Here is a 12,429-nt window from a genome sequence, read left to right as displayed (position 1 = left end):
CCTCTAACCCCAGTGGGATCATAAAAGGTTAATATTGAGATGAACCCTGAGAACATAAATTAGGCATTGGCCATTAAATCCCCCAAACGAGCCTTAAGCTGCGCAACACTTGATCAGCAGGAATTTCCTTTTATATTAAAGAAATGAAGATAAACTACATTGAACGATATTATTGAGAATGCCTAAATTTTCTCATTATCCTACAAGCGCCTAAAACTGCTGTTACGGATTTTTGCAGGCCAAAATCCCAGTTCCCAGGGGACCCCTACGGAGTTTATGGGGCACTAGCAAGGAATGTTTCAGTTGTCCACAAATACATACTTACGTAGTAATATTATTTTCAGTGGGAAATGAGGTAATTTATTTTTATTCTCTCTGTAAAAAAACTTCAATCTGAAATAGTGTGCTAGGGTTAGAAGCCACAAATCAAAACTGGGGCATCACTGAACCATGCCTCATTTATGAACTTTTTATGATATTAAAACAAAACATTTCATGCTCCTTCGAAGACTTCATTTATCATCAACGTTAGCTATAACTACTTCATGTTTGCTCTTATCAGCTTTAAAACTGACACTCGTCCAACAAAAATAGTTGTATATGCTTGTGAAAGACATGACACTTCTGTATTACCACCTATTTCATCCACTTCTCCTAAGAAGAAATCCGTAAATAATGAGCGTATGAATCTTATCTCGGGAAGGTCAATTTAATGTGAAACTTTTTCTGGCATCTTCTGTTTTCAAAAGTACTTTAATTTTTTTTTAAGAATTTTTTTTTTATAGAGGCATGTTTTATTTATTTGTTTGTTTATACATGCACTGGGTACAGTCAGAAGCACGGGAGGGTGAGAGAATTCACCAGAGCCAGAGCAGGGAGCAGAACAGGCAGAAGGACCGAAGGACACTGCTGAGGGGAGCAGCGGGCGGCAGGAGAGGTCTGTGCGCCATGTGGGATCCTCCTCTGGTGGCCGGGGAGCAGTCGGGGATCGAACCCGCACTGCAGAGGCCGCGGGCAGCCTCGCAACCCAGCGCTCAACCGCTGCGCCACCGGGAAGGCCCATTACTTTAATTTAATCATAGGTCTCAAAAATCCTTTTCCTCTTCAATGTCTTTGCTGAAATATGAAGTCCTCCAACATTTGAAATATATATACATTTGTATTTATTAAAATAGATAAAGTTTAGCTTACATTTGTCAAAACATTTATATGTATACATGTATAAACATTGACTGTTTAAGTTTGTGGCAAAAAGTTAAACGATATAGATGGTATATATAAAACACATCATACATGTTATAATGTGTACTTTATATATACCATTAAACCATATAACAATATTTATGTTTTATTTATCATGATGTTTACCCAAACTAAAACTTACTTTTCTTTCAATATTTCATTAATAATCTTGAAGAGGTTCTAATTTAATCATCATATACAAATCTGGAAACAAGGACCAGTGATTCTGATGATTCAGAGTTCCCATAAAGCAGTGGGGGGGAGGAACAGATAGGAATTGAACTACTGAAGTGATGTATTTTGTCAAAACAAATACATTCAGTTTAAAGCAATTCAGTGTTTGGGAAGTGCTTTCTGTTTTAAAATGTATTTTTGCACATTTCACATTTTCATCCATTTGATCCTCTTATCCCAGGGAGAATGACAGACCTTCAATTGTTTTGCTACAAAATGAAGATAATCACTCCTATTACATTGTGCTGCTATTGGGATGAATAATATAATGCATATAAACCATCTATTGAAGACACAATTGGATAGTAAATGCTCAAAAATAGTTTTGAAATGAGTTGAATTTTCCCATTTTATCGTGGTAGGAAATTGCAATTAAATTTGTTCAAGTGACTTCTTCAAGGTCATATAGACATTAATGGCAGTTGTGTTACAAGATCTCAAGTCTTACAGATTCAGCTCAATTATTTCTAAAGATGAAGATTTAATATCCAGTATTAGTTTAATTCTTCTGTTGCTGTTTTAATCAATGTGAATTACATTTATTAATTTCATTTTAAGAAGTAGTTTCAGTAATGTATTTCAAAGAAGAAATAGACTAGAGCATGTTTCAAAATTGCTATAACCTAACCATGCAATACCTTCAAATCGCAAATTTGACCTGTATCACCTAGCACTGTAGCATGGAGATAGTAGGAGGGACAGATTATTAATAGTTAGAATTTATTCATCATTTATTTTATACTAGGTACATAAGTGTTTTACACGGATCATCTCATTTAATCCTTGCAACATCTTAACAAGTCTACTATCATTATCATCATTTTATGTGCAGGAAAAATAAAACAGAGAGGTTAAGTAACTTTGTCCAAGGTCATAGAACTCGTTCGTGGGAGAAGAAATATTTTAATCCAAACAGTGTGGCTCTAACCTAGGATCTTGCTCTTAACTAAGACTCCGTGCTCCCCACTTCTATGGCTAGCTTAGCATAGCTCAGTTGAAATGCAGAGAAATCCTGGGTGTTAGCCAAGAACATCAAAATTTGTTAGAGTTCCTTAGGACAGAGGGAAATGTGGGTTTGGAAGAGCAAAGAGAATGTGGATGGGTGACAGATTGACAGATCACGGGTAGGAGGTTTTGCAAAGCAGCTGTGAGAATAAAAAAGCAAAGGGGAAACTGAATCCTCAGCATGGAGACTGAACTCTTGGATCTGTAAGGAGGCCGAGGTATGTACAGGAGCTAATAGGACCAGAAAAGAAAATTCTGGAGTGTTTTGGTGTGCTCCAGTGTGGCTAAAGCCATCCTGTGCCAGGTTAAAAAAAGTGTGTAGCCATAATCCAGTGGGCAGAAAGGAGGAATTGAGACTACATCAAGGTGCAATAATGGTGCAGATAGAATTACATCAGTACATTTTCAGCTCAAATATCTAAAATAATTTTGTTTCTGAAGCTAGATCAGTATTACTCTCCAAGCCTGAGGTAACAGAACGTTCATACAATGTGGAGGTAGAAAAGAATTTGGTGAAGGCAACTTTGGAAAGAGGAAATATGACCCAGAGAATTATGGTTACGTTGAAAGTGACAGGTGTGTTGACTAACAGTATTTCAGGTTACTGTGATTTCATGATGCTTTTTGTTTTCTCCCTTTTGTTGATTAAAAAATCACAATTCAGGGCCTCCCCTGGTGGCGCAGCAGTTGAGCGCTGGGTTGCGAGGCTGCCCGCAGCCTCTGCAGCATCATTTCGATCTCTGGCCACCGGTGAGGGTCCCACAAAAAAAAAAAAATCACAATTCATGTATTAAGTCTTGTTTGTGCTAATTGCAATAATGAAAAGTAGAAACCCTAATTACGTAATGTAAAAATTGAAAACAACAGTTCATCACCACATAACCCACCTATGCCTTTTATGAGCCACATACAAGTCATAAAAGTGTTTTCTAGTGATTGGCAACAGTCATTTTCATGCTGATTAAACAACATTTAAGATCATGAGACCATTGCTGAGCAAGTAAGAGACATTATTTGAAAACAAAATCTTAAACTTCAGAAAATGAAACACAAAAGCTTGTATTACTTACTGTTTACATTTTCTTTTTATTATAAAAGCAATGAATTCCCAATACAGAAAGAAAAGAAAAGCTTAGACAAGGCCCCTTAGCAAAGAGAAAATATGCAATGCCCATAATCCCATAAAACTTAGAGACTTCCACTATTGAGTCCTTAGGATCTATTTTTCTAGATCCTTCTGCTTTGCTCCAATTCTCACTCTCACTCTCCTAAATAAGATTATGCCAAGCATGTTAGGGTACAGTCTATGTTTAACAACACAGTATTTCAACATCTTTGATTTTCAAGTTTTAGAAATTAGGAAATAGGCATATCCATATATGCCTCTGTCTGTGTGTATATATATGTGTGTGTGTATATATATATATATGCACATATATGCATGTATATGTTGCCAACATGTATGATGCCATTGGACTATTGCTTTTTTAATCCATCCCTTTTTCTGCTTCCCATGAGTGACTGATCTGCATATTAATTAACCCTGTGTTTTCATTTGTAATTACCACGTATGTTTGTATCTTTAAACACGGTGCTTGATTTTTCTTATACTTGAGTTTCTGTAATTGGAATCATGCATTTATGCAGCTTGTGCTCAGCATTGTGTTTTTTTTTTAATAATAAATTTTATTTTTATATTTCCCATACAATTGCAGCCCCCCCATTCTGACCCCAATCCCTCCCCTCCCGCCCCTCACCCCCCAAAAAGTGTCTCTGGTTCATAGTTTTTTGTTGATTTTGATTTTCACTTTCTTATAGTTATTCATTTTCCTGGTCCCTTATTTAAGTTTTCTAGATTCCTGCTATGAGTGAGACCATCCGGTATTTTTCTTTTTCTTTTTGGCTTATTTCGCTGAGCATGATCCCTTCCAGCGCCATCCATGTTGCTGCAAATTGCATGTGTTTATCTTTTTTGAATGCTGAGTAATATTCCATAGCATATATGTACCACATCTTCTTGATCCAGTCATCTATTTTTGGGCATTTGGGCTGTTTCCAAAGCTTAGCTATTGTAAATAGTGCTGCTATAAACATAGGGGTGCAGGTGCTCTTTGGAATGGATGTTTCTGTGTCCTTTGGGTAAATACCTAGGAGTGGAATTGCTGGATCCTATGGAAGCTCTATGTTTAGTAGGTCCAGAAATCTCCACACAGCTCTCCATAGTGGTTGGACCAGTTTGCACTCCCACCAGCAGTGCAGAAGAGTTCCTTTTTCTCCACACCCTCGCCAACATTTGTTGTTGCTAGTTTTTTAATATGTGCCATTCTCACTGGTGTGAGATGGTATCTCATGGTAGTTTTGATTTGCATTTCCCTGATTGCAAGTGATGTTGAACATTTTTTCATATGCCTGTTGGCCATTCGCATTTCCTCTTCAGAGAAGTTTCTTTTTAGCTCCTCTGTCCATTTTTTGACTGGATTATTTTCTTTGTTGTTGTTGAGTCTCATCAGCTCTTTGCAGATTTTTGTGATCAGTCCTTTATCATTAGTGTTGTGTGCAAAAATGTTCTCCCAGTTGGTGGGGTTTCTCTTTGTTTGTGTTTTGAAGAATTCACCGTATTGATACATGTAGGTGCCTGTAAAGCATCCTATTGTAGGCCTAGAGCATGGCTGTTCATTCATGACTCTTGTGGGTACTTCCGTTTTTTTGCCATTACAGTGCTGCCGTATTTCCGTACATCTCATGGCTAGGGTTGCCACTTAAAAAGAAAAATGCCCAGTTCATCTCAATTTTGGATAAACAACAAAATTTCTTTTAAGTATGTCCTTAATGGTTCATAGGAGATGGATTATCTGGTACAAGTTTAATTGGATGTTTTGTATCATGAATTAATTCTGGTAACTCTCCTTATGGTGTACATTCTCAAGCAGTAATCTAGGATATACACCCAGGGGTATAATGCTATGTCATGGGAACTCTGTATGTCCAACTTATTCCAAATTAGTTGTGTTGATTTACATATTCACTTGCTGTTATGTGAGAACTGTCATCACCCTGGATCTTCGCAAATACATAGTGTGGTCAGATTTTTCTGAACTTTGTCAATATGGTGAGTGTGAAATTATGTATCGCTGTGGCTTAATCTGAATGTCCCTCGTTACTAATGAATTTGAGTATCTTTTCAAGTAACAGAGAACCATTTGTCTTTGTTCTGTGGAGTGCCTTCCCCTGTGTGTTTTTTTTCTATTGAGGTGCTTATCATTTGATGATTTTGGAGGCTTTCTTCATGGATTCTAGCTACTAATCCGTTGTTGCTTTTATGTGTTGTATACATGGGCATCCAATTTGTGCTTTACCTTTTCAAATGAACATTAGTCTTTGTGGTTCATAAGTGCCTAGGGTGGCTTTTGCAATCTCTGTTTTGTTCCATTGATCTTATTGTTTATATCTGAGCTCAAAAGACTTGATCTTAGTTATTATAATTCTCTGAAAATACTTGATTATCTGGTAGCACATGTCTCCCACTTGCTTTTTTGAAAACTGATTTAAGGTTTAGTACATGAGTCAGTTTATGTTAATGTTCCAAATATGTTGAAAAATGTATCGTATGTATTCCTTGAGCCCAGCGTTCAGTATATTTCTGGTAATGATTCCATTTATGCCATTCAGCTCTTCTATACATACGCTTACTGGTATTTTTCTGTTTAATCCATCAACTATTTACAGAGAAATCTTTCATTACAATGGTAGATTTGCTCATGTATATTTCCTTACAGTTCTGTCAAATTTTACTAAATAAACTCTCAAACTACTTGCAAAACTATTTCTTCTACGTTCTACCAAGCTTTGAATTGCCTACTTTCCGTAGTGAATTGATTCTTCTATGAGTTATATTGATTTTATTTGCAGTGATAATTTGCTTAGAATCGAATTTGTCTGATATTAATGTAACTGAATCATATTGTGGTTTATATTTATTTTGTATAGCTTTTCTGTTGAAAATAATTTTTTTCAAAACATCTAATCTCAAAATCTTTGATCTGGAGAGTATAGTTTGTAGTGGCTGCAATTGCTGATGTATTTTGATTTATCTATATTATGTTACTTTTTTCAACTTGTCCCACTTTTTCTAGGTTTTTTTTTAATTCTTTGTTGGATTGTTTTTACTTTGACTATGATTTTACCCCTCTGGTTCTGTTTTTCATAATACTGCTTATGACTTGTAAATTCTTTTTAAATTTATCGTCCTAAATTTAACGTGTATTTGTGATGCAACACATTCTAAAATCAGTCAGTGTTTTTTTCCTGTTCTTAAGCTATACAAAATCCTAGAATGCTTGGGTGCCATCCCAAATTTTATGCTTGCGTTTTTTAGTACTTTAAGTTTTATCTTGCTTTTATGAAATAAGATAAAGCAACAATTTGTTATTAATTTGTTTCTCTTAGATATTTTAATTTCCATGTAATATTCACTTATTTTAAAGATCATAATTTAGCCAAGTCACCTTTGTCAGACATTCTGCTTGTTTCTAAACTTTCACTATTTCCAACAATAAAGTTGCTTGTCTGGAAACTTAGAGCTCATGATAACAGTTAACTTTTATATATCAACTATGTGAAGAAGTAATTGTGCAATGTGCATTCTGTAATTTATTTCATTAGTCTTCTCAATGGCTCTGAAGTAGCACTATTGTTAGTGGCATTTTTGAAATCAAGGTAGTGAGACTGAATTTAACTAACCTGCTGAAGTAGGCTTTGTAGTCAGGCAGTTTGCATTTTAAGCCAGAGGACAGAGTGGGATTTAAAAGAAAACAAACACATATAGTCCAAATTCATTTAAGGGATCAAAAATGGTTTCAAGGTTTCCAAGATACACTAAAAATGATCAATTAGGGTAAAGTATAAATAAAATACAGGAACTTTATTTTTGACTGATAGCTTCTCTTGACCATCTAGTTATCTTAGACAAATTGTTGTCTCTGCAGCTGCTTTTGAACAGTTTCCTTTTAAACCTCTCTTTTTGCACTGAGGTAACAAGCAATTTACATTGCCCAATTCTCAAGATTTCAAGGCTGCAAGCATGTCTCTGGTAGCCTTCATGCCTCCCTAATGAAGAGATTTCCTAAATGACAAAATCGATACTCATTGCAAAAAATATGCACCAAAAAATATACCTCATCTCCCATCTTCCATTGAAATGTGATTAAATGAATATGCTTTATACCATTACTCATTACCATTACCCTTAACATGGTAAAAATAACTTTAATTATAGATGTTACTCATGAAATAAAGGTGGTTACAGTCTTTCTACTTGAATCTATTCTGAAGACCAATAATTGATTGATCTATTGAGTAATGATAGATTTTGATTTAAATTTACTAAGACTGGGATCATCTTATTGATTTTTCTATTTTGTGTCACAGAGCATTCAGTTTGATATCAGACTTTCACGAACAGCAATTGGAATGTTTGAAAATACAATATGTATTTTATTTATTTTTTTAAAGATTTATTCATTTCTTTATACAAGAACCGGGGTACAGGCCAGATGTGCAGGAGGGTGAGAGGATTCACCAGAGACAGAGCAGGGAACAGAACAGGCAGACTGATGAAACACACTGCTGAGGGGAGCAGCGGGCGAGACAGGAGAGGTCTGCAGCGCCATGTGGGACCCTTGCTGGGTGGCCGGGATTGAACCAGAGCTGCAGAGGCTGACAGCTTCACAGCGCTGCACTCAACCATCTGTGCCACCAGGGGAGGCCCCAATATGCATTTTAAAGTTAATGTGATTATATTCCACTTGCTTAAAATAATATAAATTTACTAATGTAAGCTCATGTGGGCAGAGATTTTTGCCTATTTGTTCTCCACTATTGTCCTAGTTTCTTAGTACCTGGCACAGGGTGGGCACACCAGAAATAATTGTTAAGTGAATGCATGAGGGAATATTTCTTTCTCAGCAGTCACTGATGGATGTGTATCAATTGTATGTTACTGTGCAGGGAAAAAAAGACCCAGAATATCTTGCTTTATAGCAACAGTTTTCAACAGGTGGCCTGGCTGTTTTTAGTATATACTGGGGTAACTTGCAGTTTCAAAAAGTTCCCTTGATGATTTAGAATTATACTCACAGTTTTCAAATTTCTGCAATGCCCCAAGTGCAAGCTAGTTACCATGTTTCTCCCGGGGCAGATTTCTTTCTGTTAAGCAGTGACCGTCAAAGTCATGAGTATTGCCTAGCCTGTGTAAAGGTATTTTCTCATTTAGAATCGTCTTTTGTTCTTTGTTTAATAAAATATGTCTGTCTTGTATATCATCAGATGTGATAAGAAGTTGCTAGGCAGTTGTATAGGGTCAGCTGGAATGAAAGGAGATAGCTCACAGAATGTTAATGCACAGTGGATACAATTACCAATATCGGAAGAGCCATTTTAAGTATTCCATTTGTGTGTTCTCTGATTTGCAGATGTTCTGGAAAACATCCTGTGATTTCGTTTTTAGCATCTGAATCAAGAGACCATTCTAATCATTTTAAAAGCTTTTCATTATAAAAAGTTTTAAAGGAAGCTGCCTGTTATTAACAGCTATTGAATATATACATTTTGGAGAAGAGTACTTTTGAATGTCTTCTCTTGCCATTCTCATGGAAAACTGGGCAGTAGTGTGCATTGTTTGTAGAAGAGGAATGTAGATTTAAGTCAATATAAGGGTGCCCTGATCTGCCAGAGCCCAGCTTAAAACATGTGAGGTAAAAAGCCGAGCAGATATGTTGTATTTTCTGCCCAGAAACAGTGCCCATGCTCAGGAAAATCCAGCAAGCCCTGAGAACACAGGCATAGCTCTCTCGCCTTGATTTTGTCTTATAAGATTGAATGACTTAGCCACTTCACTCTGGGACTCAGTTTTCTCATTTGTAAAATAACAGTATTAACAACATTTTCTCCAGCATACAAGTTTCTATGAAGTAACTACCGTATGATCAATTTTTTTTTCAGTCTTTATTTTTTCATTGAGGTCACATTTGTTTCTAACACCATATGGGTTTCAAGTAGAATCTCACCCCAGCATCTGTATCTATCAAACCACAAAACCCGATCAAATTTTATTCTAAATCATATCTTTTAAATGTCCACAGCCAGCTGGAGAGCACAAGTATCTTCTGAAGCGCTACTTAAAATTACAGATAACGTGGTCTTATGTCTAGATATTCTGGACTCTCTGGTTTTGTTAAATATGCTCTTTAAGTCAAGCTCGTGCACACCTCCCCACAAATCCAAATTTTGGAACTCCTTTTGTTCAGGCTCTCCTGGGCTTGCTTAATCAGAGACATGTATTGGTCACATATTAAAATGTACATTTTATTGCTTATCTTTTCATGTAGCTGATTGTTCTTTTCTTTTTTTTTTTTTCAAAGATTTTTGTTTATACAAGTGCTGGGGTACAGGCCAGAGGCACGGGAGGGTGAGAGTATTCACCAAAGACAGAGTGGGGAGCAGAACAGGCAGACTACTGAAAACACTGCTGAGGGGAGCAGTGGGTGCGACAGGAGAGGTCTGCCACTCCATGTGGGTATCTCCCTGACCCGGAATCAAACCCATGCTGCAGAGGCTGCAGAGTGCTTCACAGCGCTGCACTCAACTCGCAGTGCCACCAGGGAGGCCCTGATTGTTCTTTTCTAATCCTTTGTATAAAATGCTGCAGTTAAGGCCTACTGCAAATATGTTTCCCAGTTTTTCTCCATGTTTCCTGTTTTCCACCTACATTCACTTTCAAGGGGTACATTATTGGACTCAGGCCTATGAACACTGCTGGGCAGTTGAGTACTAAGTATGTGGGTGAGGCACATGAGGCGCTCACATTGCACAGAAACTTTAAATATAATTTGATGCAGTATTTGAAAAATTAGCAAAATCACATTTTAACTAAAGATAGGATTCAATTTTTTCTTTTTGCCTCGGGCTCCAATATGGCTCGGCACTGCACTGCTGCCAGCATCAATTCAACATTAGCATTTCTGCAGACATTTACAAATCTGAAGGTGGAAAATAATATCTTAGTGGAAAATAATATCTTAGTGGAAAATAATATCTTAGTGCTCCAGTTTGTCTCACAGCTCCTTGTTTATACACACCTTTGTGTCACCATGCCACAGTAAAATAAGGTGAGTTTCAAATCATATCTAATTTGGCAAATTATGTGAATTATAAGCAGATGAAAAATGATAGAGCACTTTCCTTTTTCTCTGTTTCTTTTTCTTTCAGTGTTACATTGTTCAAGCTCATGCTGTTTGGTCCATCCCAGTTGGGATGATCGTCTTCTTTTTGGATGTTCCTTTGTCAGGGGGGCGGCACTGCCTTCGTTCCCATTAATGTTTTCCACCATGTGGTGTTTTCTTGAATATTTATATTGTTTCAATTTCTTTTGCTTGTAATGTAGTTGAATATTTAATTTTAAATCTGACATTTGTTTAGATAGGATTCTTGCCAATGGTATATAATAGGAATTATTTTGATTTACTGATTTGAAGATGTCTTTCAGTAGGCACGCTTAATTTTTTTTCCATTTACTGCTGTAATATCCCTGTGTTCTTGGGTTAGATTTCCCTATTTGGATCATGATTTCTTTTTGTGCTTTATTATTTTTAACGGAGGGCTCTCCTACCTGGGAGATTGTTTTTAAGTCATATATGTCTCTCCCTATTAGGAAATGTAATTGTTGCCTCTGCCAGGGTCTCCAAAGAGTCTCTTGTGAGCAGCTTGGACAACACAAATGTGCCACACAGGCTGAGTCCCCAGTCTTATGCAGCGTTTTAGCATCCTTCCTGGGACACGAGCAGACTTGGGTGTTCCATTGTGTTTGCTCCTAAATATGGCAGAGAGTTCAATTCTAGCCCCTGGCTTCATGAAGGAAGACTGGTTTTGCTATCTAGCCACCTGAGGGGTCAGTTCAGTCTCTGTTACTGCAGAACGTTGAAACTCTACCTCCCAATGCCCGCTGCTGACCATGGCTTCATTCTTTCAGTTTCATATAGTGTTTTGCACTGACATTTCCTTTCTGCCCCGTGGTCTACCAGAATAGAAACAAAAATAACCATCTTTCCATGTTTTCAGCTAAAAAGGAGTCTTTTTAAAAAAGATTTATTTATTTATGCATACAAGAACTGGGGTACAGGCCAGTTCTTGGGGTGTTGGGGGTTGAGAGGATTCACCAGAGACAGAGCGGGGAACTGAACAGGCAGATGGACTGAAATACATTGCTGAGGAGAGCAGCGGGCGAGTCAGGAGAGCTCTGCTGCGCCATGTGGGTTGCTCCCTGGCCAGCCAGGGGATTGAATTTGTGCTGCAGAGGCTGAGGAAGCTTCATAGGTTGTGTCTTAACCCCTTGCGCCACCAGGGAGGCCCTAAGGAGGAGTCTTTAATGTATGCTGCATCATTCATCTTGAAACTAACCAAGGGTAGGAGCATGGAGCTAGAATGTAGCTGATATAAAATACTTAAAAATAGTGTGCACTTCCTATCAAAAAGGCCCTAAACAACAAATGCTGGTGAGGATGCAGAGAAAGAGGAACCCTGTTAGACTGTTGGCGGGAATGTAAACTGGTGAAGGCATTTTGAAAACTGATCTGGATATACTTTAAAACTGAAAATGGCAAACTGTATAACCCAGCAGTTCCATTTTTGGGCATGTGTCCAGAGAGCCATCGGCTGAAAAAAACTGCTCTGAAGTATTTACTGCAGCTTTATTTACCGCAGTGAGGACATAGAAACAACCTAAGTGCCCACTGATAGGGGACTGGAGCAAGAAGTGGCCTGGCCGCATAGTAGAACGCTGTTTAGCCATACGAATGATGAAATGTTGCATTTACAGCAAAATGGAAAGAATTCAAGGGAATCATGTAGTAAATTAAGTGAGAATGACAAAGACAAATATTGGACATTTACAGA

This window comes from Talpa occidentalis, unplaced genomic scaffold (assembly GCF_014898055.3).
Source record: "Talpa occidentalis isolate TD23 unplaced genomic scaffold, MPIMG_talOcc4v2.1 talOcc4.15, whole genome shotgun sequence".
Taxonomy (NCBI): Eukaryota; Metazoa; Chordata; class Mammalia; order Eulipotyphla; family Talpidae; genus Talpa; species Talpa occidentalis.
Note: the sequence above shows the minus strand (reverse complement) of the source record.